Here is an 18198-nt window from a genome sequence, read left to right on the forward strand (position 1 = left end):
TGTGACAGAGGATTGATGAAATTCGAGGGGTTCCTTGCAACGATGCATTGTTTCCGACCCTCCTAAATTTTCACTTTCCGACTTGCATTTCCGTTCGCTTCCCAGAGGGGGAAGTAAAAAGTGCGAAATCTTCCCACCAAGAGGGTTGCATATTGCAGGCAGCCGCAAGTGCATCACAGTGCATTTGGACCAAATGTGGTGATATTAATTGCAAATTTTATGCCAGTTGCTGTAAATGCAGGCAGTCATTAATTTATCAAAGCCGTCCGGTCTAGTTGATGTTGGTGAGAAATGGATTTTCATTCACCCTACCCTTTTTCATTCATTCTGGGACTTTAGCGAAAATGAATACTCAGAAAATAAAGTGTTTATACAAAATATTTGGGGAGGTATTTATTGCAAACTAAGAATTTTTAATCCGAGATTTACATTTGTCATAATTAAAACCTTAAAATGTGATGAACTAGATTTAAGCACACAATTGTAAACTAACAAAACGAGTTTGGCTTCTTAAAGCCTAAAGGTATGAGCCGTTTCAAATAAAGATATTACAAACAAACTTTATTGACTTCTGAATAAGCAATTTACGTCAAAATAAGGCACAAGTGTTTTAAAATTGTTTTTATTTTTTGAATAGTGTAAGAATTGAGATATTTTTTAAATATTTTTTTTTTATATTTTATAATTGCTAATTGAACTTTTAATGCATTGAAATTGTTTGAAATTTTATTCAGTACTGAATAAAGCTGAATGCAAAAATGTAAATAAGTGGTTTCTTATCGGTTATCTGATCATGATGTTTAACTTTGAAATCATTTTTTAATTATCTTTGCATTTATATTTTTCAAATCAAATTGTTAATCATTTTCTTAGTTTATGTGCATATTTTCTTAAGTGAGCTTTTGTGCTTCATGAAATTTGTTCAAAAAAAAAACTTCTCCTCAGTATTCAGATTTAAAATTTCACTGAAACTTTCAAAAGACAAAATCAACGTAACTGTCATTATTGAAGACAAAAATTTAATTATTTACAAATTTGAATATTTGAGCTTGAAACTACATTTTTTAGCAGATTCAGAGTAGTCATTTAAAATTCATTGCAAGGTTTATTTCGCATATGCTTAAATTTTATTGTTTCTAAACTGGAAAATTAATTTTTTTCAAGATAGCAGAACTGGAATGAGTTTGGCAATGATTTAGTAGCAAATAAAATTCATGGTTTAATGTTCACTTAAGATGAGAGATAAGGCTTTGAAAGGTAATTTTTTTTTATCAACATACATCCGTTCATTTACTTTATTTGTTCAGCTACTGTTTTTTTTGTTTATTCATCAACGAACCAAAATTTATTTTTGAAAGCTCGTGTTTTGCTACTTTAATTGAAGTGTCATGCAGTTTGGTTTCTTAACTTTCCAAAGCTGTTCGGGTGAATATAACCCGAACCGTTCATTCCAACCATCATAATCATCACTAAAATGTTTGTTTCGTAGAAAAACTTAAAGAAAAAAAAACAGTAATGCAAATTTTTGCATGAGCAGAAAGTAGAGCTTTTCCCGGTTCACTTCCATCAAAAATTGAAATATTTGGTAGATGACCTCTCATTTATTTTTCTTTGAAAATTTTCTATTTCTTCAAAAAAAATTTAAACATATATATTTAAGTGTTTTATAATTTCAGAAGTGCTAGTTCTCTTAGTTTTTACTTTCAGTTTTTGTTTAAATTGAACTGGTAACTCAACAATCTTATCAAAAACTTAGAAAAAAAATTCAAGTAAAAACTAATTACAGAACTATTAAATCAAAGAAAATTGCTTAAAAGATATCTTCTAATCCTAAAATAATTTTGAAATCGGCAGGTAAATTTTGTCAGCAGGGTAAGAGGGTCAAATGATCTGAAGCTATAAGAATCATCTGGAATAATTTTAATCAATTCATGAATATATTGTTTTAAGAAACACTGGAGGGCATTTTATAAAAAATGCTTAATGATTAAGAAATTTCTTAATTCTAGGAACCGCTATAACTTTTTTTTTGGTGATAACGCTTATCGTCATCCGATCTGGTGCAGAAACATTTGCCTTAATTTAAGCTTCTATAAAATTAAGAAAATCGATATTCAAATGGCAATTATCCGTTAGTTTTTTTATGTTAATAAGTTTTTATACTTCTCCTGAGTAAAATATCTAAAAATTACATTTGTACATCAGACTTAATGCAACTCGCTACAGCATTTTAATCTAGCTTAAATTTTGCATGTTACTTTCCTTAGATACAATAATTATTATAAGCCTGGAGTGTTTTAATAAATGTTTTAGTTTTATTTTTTTTTCTAGCCCAATTTTAGCAACTCTGCTGTAAACCGTGATACTTCCATTTTGTTCAAAGAGTTAGCCATACTGTGAAGGTTAAATAATCTTAGCTTCTACAGTTTTCAACCCACTAGACTATTTTAATAACCTCTTGAGTTTTAAAGTTTCTAGGAAATATTTTTTAATGGATGAATCTAGTATGAAACTGTGATAAATTTGAAATTATTCCCAAAAAAATGCTAGACGTTAGTAAAAAAATATACTTTGGTGTTGATATTATTTCTGTTTCAGAATAACAAAAACTACACCAAAAATTAAAAAAAAATAGAATAATATTACAGATGAAAATTCATATATATATATATATATATATATATATATATATATATATATATATATATATATATATATATATATATATATATATATATATATATATATATATATATATATATATATATATATATATATATATATATATATATATATATATATATATATATATATATATATATATATATATATATATATATATATATATATATATATATATATATATATATATATATATATATATATATATATATATATATATATATATATATATATATATATATATATATATATATATATATATATATATATATATATATATATATATATATATATATATATATATATATATATATATATATATATATATATATATAAGTTAAATTCGCGGGGTACTTCGGTATGTTTTTAAAAAACACAACTGAACTGTACCGGGGCCGAAACTAGAATGATTTATTACTTTCGCTCTTAATACTACCGAGCCCCACTGGGGCGACAAATGACGAGTGCATCAAATGATACTTGATACCCTCGTCCGATGATGGTGCGCTGCTCCAGGTGTGGTTCTGCTGATCGTGCGTCTGCTAGAGCACGATCCTCGATGGGCCGGTTCCTTCGGTAACTGCTCCCTCCGTAAGTCCCAAACGTCTCGGTTGGGGCATTTCTGCGTCCGTTGCGATCTGGAATTTTGCTAGCTTTTCTTTGAATTTCTTTAAGCCGAAACCCACCAGTAAAATCATCACTATGGCGAAAAAGCTTAGTGATGCATTTTGAACAGTTTGCTTGGATTCAAGACTTTCCAAGTGTCTTCTGTTTTTCAGGTGCAGTTCTTTAATTTCCGAATAATTGGTGTGCGGTTCAACGTACACGGGCGATATTTTTTTTCTGCTTGTATAGGCAGAATCGTCTTCTGCCGAAACTCGATTTCATAGTTCTCATATAGCTCGTTTTTTATTCTTACTGAGCAATTGTGAAATAGAATTGTATGAATTCCCGTGAGAACTTTATCGTAGATTCCACAGGTGCTGTTCAAGGTGACATTGCGGTTGTTGGCTATCACCAATAGTGTGCCTGGTGTAATTTGCCTGACTTCCGTTGTCGCAGCTTTTTCTGTCATATCGCATGCTCCATGTTGAGCTCGGACTATTGAACTTTCGCATTGATTATTGCTGATGTCAATAATTTGGGTTCTCTCACAAATTTGGACTTTGTCGTTTCCACGGCATGGTGAAATGGTGGCTAGCGTTTGCTCCGAGTTCGCAAAAACCGTACGATGATTGATTTTGAATGTCCGGTTGGAGATTGGTAAGGGTTCGATTACGAATTCCTGATACTTGGTTGGAAGGAGTCTGGGAATGTTCACCGAGATGATAAGAGTTGATCCTTTATAGATGACCGTTGTAGTGAGGATATCGTCGATGTTGTCCAGATGGTGTATCTCCACGCCTTGATTGTTTAATTCGTTTACAATTGTTTTGATTTCTTTAGTCGAGAGGATTTGCCTACTTATAATGTTAAGTTTTGCAAGCATAATCGCGTATTCTATAGATTTTAGTGAGTCTAGAAGTATATCGGTTTTGAATATCAAAGCTATTCTTTGATTTTCAGTTATCACGTTATCGCTAGTTTGGAGAAAATTTCTCAAAAGGTTTTGTTGAATTTTTATGTCGTTGTTCACAAGGTTTAGTCTATTTTCAAATTTGGAGTTGATTTTTATTTGTCTGTTATTTTGTTTTATTAATCCTGCTTGCGATTTTCTTAGGCTGTCTAAATCTGAGTTTATAATTCTTAAATCCTCTGCGTCTAAATTTCCTGATACAAATTTAATTACACTTCCAAGGGTTTCAATTGCACGTTTTGATCTAAATGAATTTATATTGATAGTGTTAAATGTAAATCTGATTTCTCTTAATTTTGATTGTAAAATTTCTGACAATTCACTAGATGAGTTTTTTAGTTGTTGAGACACATTTTCAAGGATAGAAATTGACATTTCAAATTGTGGTAATTCGATAATATGTAAGAGTCTATCATATCCTGCGATTATCCTCCCTTCTCCTCTTTGAAGAATCAACGCTCCTGCGTTGTTCGTTATATCGTGAATTTGAACATATTGACAATTGATTGTTCTTATTACGATCAGAATTACGAGGTTACTCAAGTGAGACATTATGCTGTGGGGTAAAAAGAGTTTGTTTAGTGCAAAATTTAATTTTTCCTAAGTTTTTTCAATTTTGATTTATGAATTACAATATTCCTATGATCAGTAAAAGTTTTACGTTTGTCTTGTAAGACCTTAACTTTTTTGTATCTTCTACGTTTTTTGTTCCTGATTCCTTGTATTCTGTTGTACAAGCTTTGGTCTGTTTCAAAGTTTGGTTCAGGGGATCTATTTTTGTTGTGTTGGTCTATAGTTTGTTTTTGATATTTTTCTAGTCGTTCTACGACTTCATCGAAAATTTTATTTCTATTTTCCAAAATGAGTTCAAGATTTAGGGGTCGTTCTTCTCCTTCTTTAATGCCATAAAATATTTCTAGGGGTTTAAGTTTTGTTGCAGAATGAATGGTTGTATTATAAAGTGTTGTGGCAATTAGATATTTCTGTTTGTCAGGAATGTCATCATACTTATCTTTGATGCAAAGAAAAATTTCACTCAGGGTAGAATGGAATTTTTCAACGATGCCGTTTACTTGGCTGTTATTGGGTGGTACAAAATAAAGTTCTGATTCAAGTCTGTTTAGTAGACTTCGAATTTCAATGGATCGAAATGCTGGTTCGTTGTCACAAACAATCAATTTAGGAGTGCCAAAGGTAGAAATAATTTTGATCAGAGCCTTTTTTATGTCCGGTATTGATCTGGATTTAATGGGAGTTAGGACAGCAAAGCGAGAAAGTTTGTCTACTGTAGAGATGAAAAGGTTTGGTTGGGAAATGAAAATATCCATGTGGACTATGTCTAGGGGTTTTTTGGGAATAGGTGTAGAAGCAAAGGAAATTCTGTACGGGATCCGTTCATACTTATTCTCAAGGCATGTTGTGCAGAGATTTATGTATGTGCGAATCTTATTCCGCATTTTTGGGAAATAAAACCTTTTAATTATTACTTTCTGGTTTTCTTCCACACCCCTGTGGGCACGTTGATGTGTATTTTCGATAATGGCATCCTGTTCTTCTGTGCTTCTGAGGTCCTGTAATAAACATTGCGTTAGTATAACTTTAAAGGTTTTGTTTCGAGAAAAATAGTTTTTATAAGTGATTTGGAGGGTATTTAACAAGGATTCGGGGCAAAGTATACCTGTTATCCTGGATGGGTGTAAGAAGTCCTTAAACATTCTTATGAAGAATGGTACGCCAAATACCACTTTGGTTAAGGTTCTTCTGAAAATTCCTGGGAAAATTTCTTCAAACTCTTCTGATTCTTGGTCTCCTTGTTTCAGAAGAATTTGGTTTCTATAAATATTCAGAGGTAGTTCTGTCATTTTCAAGAAATCTTCATTATCCGATTCTGCAGAATGGGCAGTGATATCTGAAGAGCTTTCGTCATCACTTTGATCATTATTGTGCAGATCTCCTGTTAGATTTCCTTCTAGATTACTTTCCAAATTTATTCTGGACAGACCGTCGGCGACGACGTTTTGTTTACCGGGTCTGAATTTAATTTCAAAGTCATATTCCTTTAATCTTAGAGACCATCTCGCGAGTTTTCCGTGAGGGTCTTTGAGGTTTAAGGCGTATGTTAATGGCTGATGGTCCGTGTAGAGGATAAATTTTCTTCCATAAACGTATGGTCGAAAATACTTACACGCCCAATCTATGGCTAAAAGTTCTTTTTCAATTGTACTATATTTCTCTTCACTTTTCGATAAGGTTCGAGAAGCAAAGGCAATGGGCTTATCTTGTCCAATTTATTTATTTGAGTCAAACTATGTAGACTACAATACTTAAAACTACTTAAAACTAATGTAAGCTATTGTTTTGTTGTTCTATGAAGTTGTTTTTGAATGCCTTTTTTAATTGTGTTTTGTTCATCGCTACGTCTAAAATTTCACTTTGTAAATTGTATTTGTACATCATTTGATTAATAGGTTGATGTTTTGCATAGTCTTTGTCGTAAAGTTTAATGTAGAACAAATGTTTATTTCTCAATGGACGGGAGGGTGCGTAAAAATTTAGTTTTGAAAGTAATTCAGGACTGTCTATTCTTTGTGTAACAACATCATTTACAAATGCAATTTGGGAAAATTCTCTGCGTTTACTGAGAGGTTCTATATCAATAAGCTTACAACGAGATTCATACGATGGAAGAGGAAAAGTGGTCCAATTGATTTTACGTAGCGCATATAACAAAAATTGTTTTTGAACTGATTCGAGACGTTGCTCGTGAATATTTGAATAAGGATTCCATATGATGCTACAATACTCCAATATCGAACGAACATAGGATGTATAAAGAGATTTTATGGTGTATGGGTCTTGAAAGTGTTTGCTGAAACGTTTTACAAATCCTAGCATGCAATTTGCTTTATTGATGATATTGTTCTGATGTTCTACAAACGTGAGTTTTGAATCCAATATGACGCCGAGATCCCTTACAATTTTGCATTTTTGTACTGGTTGATTGCCTAATTTTGTTTCAATGATAGGATAACTTTGCTTTCTGCTAAATGATATAGAGTTGCATTTTTTAACATTCAATTGAAGTAAACTTTTGTTGCACCATTCAAAGAAAACATTGATTTCGTTTTGAAATGTTTCAGCATCTTCGGTTGTTTTTATTTTCAGAAATAGTTTAATATCGTCGGCGTATATTAGGTATTCAATCCGTTTTAGAATAAAGGAAATGTCGTTAACGAACAGTATGAAAAGGAGAGGTCCTAAATGAGACCCCTGAGGCACACCAGAGGTCACAGCTACAGATTTGGATAATTCGTTTTGGAAACGAACGATTTGTGTTCGATCAGTTAAGTATGATTGTAACCAGGAGAGAAGATTTGGATGAAAGCCAATTTTTTTTAATTTGAAGATTAAAAGGGGTATGTCAATGCGATCAAAGGCTTTGCTAAAGTCGGTATAAATAGCCTCAACATGAAAGCCTTTGCTCATAGAATCGATAACGTATGTAACGAATTCGAGAAGATTTGATGCTGTAGAGCGTCCTTTGAAGAAACCATGTTGTTTGCTCGTTATAATATTTTTTACTTGTTGATAAATTTTTTCATTTATTATTGATTCAAAGAGTTTTGGGATGCAAGACAAAATAGCTATTCCTCTATAATTTCGTACATCTGATTTTTTCCGGACTTGAAAATCGGAATTAAAAAAGATTTTTTCCAAAATTTGGGTACTTTACTATAATTTAATGACATATTAAAAAGAATCAGAAGAGGCTCTGTCAATTCGGCCGCCAAGTTTTTAAGGAAACATGGGGGAAGTCCATCAGGCCCTGCTGCTTTGGAAGCATCAAGTTTTCTAAGTCCTTCGGAAACATTATTGTAATCAATTTCATTGACCTGAATGTCACACGCTAAATCTGGAATGACTGAAAAGTATTCCCTATCTCGGTCAGCCTCAGTGAAAGAAGTATACACTTCCTGAAAAAAAGTTGCGAATAAGTTAGAAATTTCCAGTGGATTATTTCCAATGCTCCCGTCAAGTGTCAATTGAGTAGGAAAGTTTGAATTTTTCATCTGCGTTTTAGTATAGCCAAAGAACGCTTTTGGGTTTTGCTTAATTTCTTTTTCAATTTTCTGATTGTATTTTTCAAAAGAACTTTTTATACATGAATTAAGCTGGTTGCATAAATTTATATAATTTTGATGATTTGTAACACTTCTATCACTTCTGTAGACTTTATGAGCTTTTTGCTTCCTATTTTGTAAGTTTTTCAAATCTTTGTTATACCAGACAGGGTGTTTAGAGCTGTAGGACCGTCTTTTAAATTTTGAAGGAACATGACTGTTTATGAGATTAATCATTATGTTATAAAAGGTTTCTACTGTTGTATCAACATTTCCTTCATTCTTCAATACACTTGACCACTCTATATTGATTAGTTCTAGTTTCAAAAGTTCGAAGTTTGAGTTCTGATAGTCTGGCATTTCCTCGTACTCCCAGTCGCGAATTGGTCCTTGAGACAAGACCGCTCCTACGGCATATTTTGAGGCATCCGTCGTTAACACAAATTGTTTCGTGAAATCTGGATATATCAAAATTTGGCTGCTTGTAAGGATCTTTTTACATTTCTCAAATGCTGAGATGAATTCGGGCGTATGAGTAACACGCTCTCCCTTTCTCAACTGTTGAGTTAAAGGTTTGGCTATCCTGGCAAAGTCACGAATGAATTTGCGATAGTAACCGAGAATTCCTAAGAAAGCTCTCAGGTCCTTTTCGGTGTTGGGCAAAGTCCATTCTTTTATTGCCTTGATTTTGTCCGGGTTAGGTTTTACACCTTCGGGTGTCACGACGTGTCCCAGAAAAGCTACTTCCTTATGTAAAAACTCACTTTTGTCTAATTGGACCTTCATATTGAATTTCTTCAAAGTATTGAAGATTTTTCCCAGATTCTCCAAGTGTTCTTGAAGGCTGGTTGAATAGACAATTATATCGTCCATATAGACCAAGCATATTTTTCCGATATGATCACGGAGTATGTTATCCATAACTCTTTGAAAAGTTGATGGAGCGTTTCGGAGGCCAAAGGGCATCCTGACAAACTCGTATAAACCGTGATCAACGCTAAATGCCGTCTTCGGTATGTCTTTCTCATGTACTTCGATCTGATGAAACCCTGAGGCTAGATCGAGCGTTGAGAAATACATGCATTTCCCTAATTTGCCTAATATCTCAGTGATATTAGGAATAGGGTACCGGTCGCTAATAGTTTTTTCATTTAGCTTCCTGTAATCAATCACCAATCGCCATTTCTTCAAGCCAGAAGCATCGACCTTTTTGGGGACGATCCAAATGGGTGAGGACCATGGGGAGACTGATGGCCTTATGATGCCTTGGTCCAGCATCTTTGAAATCTGTCGTTGTACTTCTTCCTTGTGGCAGAAGGGATAACGATAGGATTTCGTGTATACCGGTAGGTCATCGGTTGTGTTAATGCGATGTTTGATCGCGTTAGTAAAGCTGAGCTTTTGACCATCTTGATGAAAAATATCATCGTATTGAATCAGAAGTTCAGTCAGTTTCTTTTTTTCCTCAGAGTTCAAATGACTCAATCTCAATTGTGGAAGCAATGAGCTTTTGTTCGTTTTTCCACCTTTGAGAGGAAGTTTAGAAGCTGTTGCTTCGACGTGATTTATTTCGCCAATTGAAATATTTCGCTTTAATTTAACCGTTTCGTCCAATGTGTTACTCAACAACACATTAGCAAGGTTGTCATTTGCAGAATATAATCCTGCTAACAAAAATACGCCAGGGTGAATCTCGCGATCGTCTTCAATGCAAAAATCTCCATTTTCCAAAGTCTCAATCGGAATAATGTTTATTTCGTTTGCATTGAGAGTAAACGATTTTTGAGGATACTTTTTATACATTTTGATCCTCTCACCCGAAATTTTTAGTTCGTTTGAAGCAGTTAAAATCTCAGCTCCCATTTGTCTGAGTGCTTCATAGCCTATCAACCCATTAAAGAAAGGATGGAAGTCGAAGACAAAAAAAAAGAGTTTATTATTTTGAATTTGTGGAAAGGGGTTGAATTCCACGAATTTGTCAACTGTATGCAGGCCACTAATGTTACGCACTTTTGCTGCATTAGTCGTCCTACATTTTTCAATATTTACATGATTCTTGCTAATATAATTTTTGTTGGCACCAGTGTCCACCAAAAATTTTAATTGTCCTTTAGAGGTTTGAATCATGACATAAGGGATAAAATTGTTTAGGTCTTTTTCGTTGGACCTAGATCCACCTGAAAATTTAAATCGTCTTCATTATCGGTTTCTGTTTTGGATTCCGATAATGTAGGGGTCTCTAATTGATTTTTAATTTTATTTGGATTCTGTGCTGGAGAATCCTCCTCCGGATAGTAATTGTAATTTGGATCGAAGTAGGGATGATAAGGATTATAATAAGGGTAGTAAGGATCGGGATAATAGTTTTCAAAATAAGATTGATCTTCGGGGTATTGCTCGTGTGTTCGAATTTCTTGCCTGTTGAAAAGTTTGTTTCTGTTCATATAATTAACATTTTTCGTTTGGATTGACTGATCTACGTCCATCGGAGTCGGTGGGGGAAATCTGCTATAGGGTTTTGGTGCAAATGCGTTCCTGTTGGGCATAGGAAGTCTTGGAATTGGAAATTTCGGTATGAATGCGGGTCTGGATGGAAATTGGGATGGACCTGCTTGGGGTTGGTTAAATGGATTAGGCATTACAAATGCCTGGGTCTGACGAAGTGGGGGTTGACTTACCTGAGATTGATTGAAGGGATTAAATGTTTGAGGACGGAACGAAAAATGTGGTTTGGGTGGCCTTTGAGGGGCCTCATTTTTGAAAGGGTTCGTTTTTTTGAGAAAGTTACCTTCCTGCATAGCTGCATCAAAGGCTTCTTTCAGGTTTTTGGGCTGTCTTGCCCTTACGATTCCACCAATTGGCTCTCTCAAGCCTGCCAAAAATACTTGTAGTGCATTTTCCTTGTGCGTGGCAATTCTGTCTGCCCGCACTGCACCGTTTTCTGTACTTATTGTTACATTGTTTATTAGAAGTGATAGTTTGTTACAAACGTTTGCGTAGAAGTCTTCAATATTCGATTGCTGAACAAGAGAAAACAATTCTCTTGTCAGCGTTACCTGGTCCCTTTTGTCGCTATAGTACGCTATAAGGTTTGATTGAATTTCGGACCAGATAAGCTGCGTACCATACAGCTCTAGGACCTGATCTGCGGGTCCTATTATTTTTGATCTTAAGGCCTGCAGCCAAATGTCATGGAATGGCGTGCCAGCCATAGGTTCAATGAAGGGTATGCAGTCATTAGCTGCTTTAAGGAACGAATGCAATTTACCGGGTTCTCCCCTAAAGGGTTGTAAATCCCGGATGACCTGAGGGGTCTGCATCGATTTTAGTATTTTTTCCGCTTTTTCGAAGACCGCTTGGGTCTCCTCAAGCATTCTTTGTGTTTCATTATCATTAGACATTTTATTTCTTTAATTTCACTTTTAAATTGTGTTAAAAAATTTTTTAAATATTGAATTTTTAATTTTTATTTCACTGTATTATTATTTTTTTCGTTATATTGTTTCACTTTTTGGTTATATTGTTCACTTATAGAACTAACTTAGCTTTTCTATTACTTACGTTCGATAATCCTTCGTCCGTAAGGATTCTAGCCGTCCCGTGGCCGTGATTGTTGATTCCGATGCGCACTTTGACACTTTTTCACTGTCACTTATTACAACACTTTCACTGTCCTCAATAATCCGTTGAGGATAGAACTGTTCGAATAATTTACCAGTGCTTAATGTCCTTTTAGCCTTTAAAGCTACAAATTTCCGATAAACCGTCGGAAATGTCTTACTTGACGAACTTTAAAACACTTTGCGCATCCTACCGACTGCGCCAGTTAAATTCGCGGGGTACTTCGGTATGTTTTTAAAAAACACAACTGAACTGTACCGGGGCCGAAACTAGAATGATTTATTACTTTCGCTCTTAATACTACCGAGCCCCACTGGGGCGACAAATGACGAGTGCATCAAATGATACTTGATACCCTCGTCCGATGATGGTGCGCTGCTCCAGGTGTGGTTCTGCTGATCGTGCGTCTGCTAGAGCACGATCCTCGATGGGCCGGTTCCTTCGGTAACTTATATATATATATATATATATATATATATATATATATATATATATATATATATATATATATATATATATATATATATATATATATATATATATATATATATATATATATATATATATATATATATATATATATATATATATATATATATATATATATATATATATATATATATATATATATATATATATATATATATATATATATATATATATATATATATATATATATATATATATATATATATATATATATATATATATATATATATATATATATATATATGTATATGAACTACAAATATTCAACAAAAACTTATTTATTTCTAATAAACATCTTCTAAAAACACATCGTGGAAAGACCATAAGACCAATTTTCAATGAAAATGATTATCAAATAAACGACAACAAATCTTAAACTTGAGTTTAGAAAATCGGTTCATATAAAAATGAGATTCAGCGAAGCAAATCCAAAGACGGATGTTTTTTAAAAGATTTTTTTCTTCCTGAAGATCCGTAATGAACTTTATTAGCCCCCAGTATATTTTTATGTAAATTGATGGATCAATTTTTGACAATTTCAAAAATCGATAAAATACAACAAAGCTATCAGAAATTATTTGTATTTCAAACTTAAATTGGTTTTTAGGGCTTTTTATTCAATTTTGAACCAATTTCTGAAAATCTGCTCGAATATGTTGACTTTATTTTGAAATATTGAAAAACTTAAATAAACAATACTTATACGCTCATACCTCGTTTTACAGCTGCTCGTTTTACGGCTTTTCGCAAACGGCTCACATCAATTATGGTAAGGTTTCTATATTCGGCCTTAAATGTTTCGCTATAACGGCAAAAAATTGGAATAACAGCACAAACACGGTTTCTTAAATTCTTTTTATTTTCTAGTGAATTTCTAGTTGTAATACTATATAAAATCGATGGTAAATCATCGATTTGTGTCAAATTGTACATCGATGTTTGGAACGGTTTAAGATTAATAATGTTTATCTGTCATGTACTTATATCATATTTTCAATGAGATTAAACTCATTTCAGCTGTTTTGGATCCTAGTAAAATAATCAAAATCAAAATTCACCTTCCCAATCATCGTTAGGAAAAAAAATGTTTGTAATCCAGATTCAAAACTCGATTAAATTATTTAAATTAAAATTAATATGATTAAATAATTGTCAGAGTATGAAAAGAAAGTATTTGAAATAAGAAACTCAAAATTTTAACCATTTTTATTGCAACATTGAAACATATGAAAGGTTCATAATGGTGATCTGAAATTGAAAAGTCAAAATCAAATCACAAGATGGTAAATAATTGGAATAACGGAATCGAAACGGAATAAAAACCAATGATTCAGAATCCAAAAAGAATGATTCTGATTGAGGGTTCTGATCTGATATATATTTCGCTTTTTGATCAATTATTATTACGAATTCTTATCTGGAATTTAGATTCATATACATATTTTAGATTCAAATTTTGTAATGAGGTTCTTTTGCTAGTACCAATATTCAGAAATGAAATACAACATTCAGATTCAGAGTCAGCACGTAGTTAATTCTTACAATTAAGATAAAATAAGATTACCAGATTGTCCGGTTTTATTCAGACTCGGATAATTGATACATAATTTTGGAAAGAGCCGGTCCAGCCTGGTTGCTCAGATTTCGTTGAATGAAGCCCAAATTAATTCACTTTACTTTCAACATTTTTCAATAGCTCTTTTGCTTTAACCAGGTTTGCCCGGATTTCGGGTTTAGAATTTTGAAACCAAATGCTCGGATTTTGCAAATTTTCAATAAAATAGCACCAATTTCCTCGGCCCGAATACGTGAGGAAAAAAAAATCTGAAAACCTAAAAAAAAAAATAAATGGGAGAATTTCAAAATCCTTTATTCATAATTTTTGTTATATTTAAAAAAAAATCATTTTGAAAATTGAAAATTGAGGGTAAACCATGGAGTTTTTAAACACTATTTTTCACTTTTCGTTAAACATTATCTGCTGCAAGTTTGTCACTTTATTAACTGAGGTGAATTCAGGTGATTACAAGTTTTGATTATCTAATCAGAGCCAGTTTACATACACAATCCAGTTGAAAATCATAAGTAAAAAATAAATTCTAAAGTTTATCGAAAAATTTAGATTCAGTTTAAAAAAAATCACGTAGTTTTCAATCAATCAATCAATTAATCAATCAATCAATCAATCAATCTCAAAGAATGTATATTGGTCATAAGAACTCACGTAAACTACAGGTGGAAAATTTAACAGGAAATATTGTTATCTGGTTTGTTGATTATAATGTCAAACTATTCAAAACAAAGTTTAAAACTTAAATCAAAATTTCAAATGGAGTCTGTTGAAGAACAAATAACTCAGATTTGAACTGCCAACTTTTAGTTTCGTACTTTATCTCTCGAAAACTTGTAACAATTTAACCTATGGTTGAAATCTTGAAATTTGCTCATTAGTTTGGTAAAGTTCGTTTATAACTTGCTTATTGAAATGAGTACCGTAAAACGGGGAAACATTGATCACCGGGGTAACTATGATCAACATGCACTTTTTCCACATAATCATCAATAACCAAGTCTAAAAACAAGTTTACGATTCCTGATGAAAAAAATGAGTAACAATTTGTGCAGAATACGTGCCGTCATTTAGGCGTTTTATGAGGCAGTCGGTAGTAATGGAAAGCTTTGGAGATTGCAAAAAAGCTATAGGCCAGCCATCTCAATTCATTTAATACAAAGTTACACAGGGTAATTGATTGAGATTCCTTGAAAATTTCAATTTCATCAAATAATTCACAATTTTGTAATTCCTTAGCTTTCTTAGTTTAGTTCGAAACTAGATTATCAACTCTTGAAGATTTGTTTTAATTGAGAGATATGACGCATAATTGCTTCTATGCTTATATTATAAAGTTTTAGTTTAGTAAAATACTGCTTTGATGAAAGAATTTAACATACGATAAGATGTTTCAACCTATTTTACCAAAACCAAAACGTTGTTGATTTCTTTCTTTCATTTATTTTTCCGTCCATCGAGAAGTAATGATTTTATATTATCGAGATAAATGATGTCACAGTTATCGAAATTATTTAGCCTTAAGAAAATTATCTTTTTTCGAAATCTACAAAAATAATACATCTGTACAAGGATCATAAAAAGTTGTTTCATGATTGATGAAGTTAAATACAGTAATGATTGTATTATTCTGTCAAGGGTTTTTTGTACTTTTTGGAAAAATCTATCACTAATTAGAAACATTAGATTGATTAATTGCAAAAAGTTATTCATTATGATTTACCAAAATAAAAATTGTTTTTCATTTATTCAAACATCTATTTGTAAGAAATAATTCAAAATGTTAAAAAAATGCGTTAGAAAAAAGTGCAGTAGAAAAAGAAAGCATTGGTTGAAAAAGGTGAAAAAATAAGGGATAAAAAGCAGGAAACCAAGATGTTCATTTTTTTTTATTGATTATTCATTGAAAATAGCATACAAACATAATACATATACACTATTCAAATATATCGTTACTTCAGAAACCAGCAAAAGTGTAGGGTAAAAATTACAGTTTATTTAGATCTTTACACTAGTCAGAAGTGTCTCCTGATCATATCCTTTCACCCCATTCCAGAAAAAAATTATTTGCTAGGATGCAGAGGTAACCTCGGTCCTAAAGCACGAAATTATTCTTTCAATCCTTTTTCTCTTTTCCAAACTATTTATTGACTACTAGGACGTGGCCGGCGCCGTTATTAATGAATAAAGAGAGAGCATCAGTTTTATTCATTATGAATGTGTTGTCAATCCCAGACAACGTTCTTTTGACCTCTGAGCAAAATTGATGGCCTCGGTCAATCACGGAGTAGCAACCATTGGAGATGTGGAATTCATTCTACTGAGCCACGCCTGCGATCATGGTGTTCGAAATGCATAAAAAATAAACATATGCTTCAAGATATATTCTTAAAATAAATTCAATAAATAAGTCAGTACTTTGTACAGAACCTGGAAAAAAAATCTTTTAAAAGGTAATGATGAAGCATTTCAAATTCAATGATTAAAAGTGGATGTGAGTAGTCAATCAAGCTAAGCTAAGCATAATCATCAATAACCAAGTCTAAAGTTAAAATATCTCAAAACTTTTTTCAACGTTTAAAATCCTATAAGTTGAGTTTCAAATTGGGAAAAACTTGGTTTGTTTTGAAAATATCAAATTTCAGTAAAAATGTTATTTCAAAATCTTGAAATATATGAATATTTTTTCGATGGCTCGCAAACAAACATGCTTTCTGACGAGATCAAAGCGTTAATAAGCAGCAGGGTGATTTATGTGAGAGTTTTTTTTTGCCTCAGTAAATATATGGTTTTGGTGTAATTTTTTGTTGTTTTTTAAGGTAAATTTTTGATATTTAAAAAATAGGGACATTTTTCAAGAGTAAGCCAGTCTAGGACAAAAGGCTAAAAACCCTATCAAATGGTGAAGTTTGAAGGAAAAAATAAAAGGGGAATAGTGCGAGGGCCTAGGGAATTGAATGAAGCCAAAATTTCATTTGTTTTTGTAGTTAAAATTGTATAAGTAATGGCTAAAATTTTATCCCCTGATTTATGCATAGTTCATCTTTCGATTTTAATTGTAGATCGGCCTTTACACATTGAGGACTGCGATGATTTTGTTTTTGGAGGGCGAAAAAATCTGAACCAAGAAACACCGAAATTTACCATTGTATATCTCAGAATTCACTGGACCAAAAATTACAAATTTTGTATCTTTGAGCCACCGAAAGTGTTGAATTTATTCATAATTTATTTTATACCATTTGAGTTTGTTCTGAACTGCCTTAGCAATTGATAAACTAGCATTTGTAACTATTATGGAGGTGTTTTGTACCTTTTATGATCGACAAAACTCGTAAAAACCATAAAAATAGAGACAGATCAATGTTACCCCAAAGCATATAATTCTATAAATTTATAGTTTTCTAATAAATTTCTGCAACCATGTTTTACGTTCATAGTAGTCCCCGGATTACGACACCTTTAATTCATCTATTCGATAGAGCCCTCTATTTTGACGCTAGGAGTTTCAGCATACATTCATATTTGGCATATCATTCAAATGATTCTTTAACTTGTTTTATTTTGAAAACTATATTTTGAATCAAAAGCTATTTATGTTAAAAACTTATAAAGAATTCAAACAGTACACATTTTTTTCAGTTTTTTTATGTTAATTGTTGTTTTAAAAAAATATTTAATACACTGAAAAAATTTGTTACCCAAAACCTTTCCTATGAGGCGGTTCATTTTTATTTTATTTTGTTTAACGACCATTTAACAACTTAGGTCATTCTGGTAATGGCGGTAACATAACAACTTAGGCGGTTCATATTGAGGCGGTAACATATTGACAAAAAAACAACATCGTTTTGAGTAAGTTCAGTTGATTGTATCGAAACAAGTTCAATCTCAGATTTTACCAGTTATCTGCCCTCGATACCGCAAAAGGTGTTAATAGCAAATCTTCCACTGGAAAATGTGCTAATTGGGGTAAAACAATCCATAGTCAAATTGGTGGATTTGTAATTTTTATGCAGACCTGGATGAGTTATGTTGACTAACGATTGACGTGAGTGATAACAAGATGATAAAAGGAGGATGACATAGAGCATATCGGTTCATTCAAGCTCAGGGCGAGAAAGAACTTGAAATGCTAA

General features: G+C 32.4%; 1 protein-coding gene across 4 annotated transcripts in view; it reads right to left on the minus strand.

Annotated features, from left to right (window-relative positions):
- LOC129740497 (proton channel OtopLc) overlaps window positions 1–18198 on the minus strand; it is a 207865-nt gene that overhangs the window by 68691 nt on the left and 120976 nt on the right. The gene's annotated exons all lie outside the window — the stretch shown is intronic.

This window comes from Uranotaenia lowii, chromosome 1, assembly GCF_029784155.1.
Source record: "Uranotaenia lowii strain MFRU-FL chromosome 1, ASM2978415v1, whole genome shotgun sequence".
NCBI lineage: Eukaryota > Metazoa > Arthropoda > Insecta > Diptera > Culicidae > Uranotaenia > Uranotaenia lowii.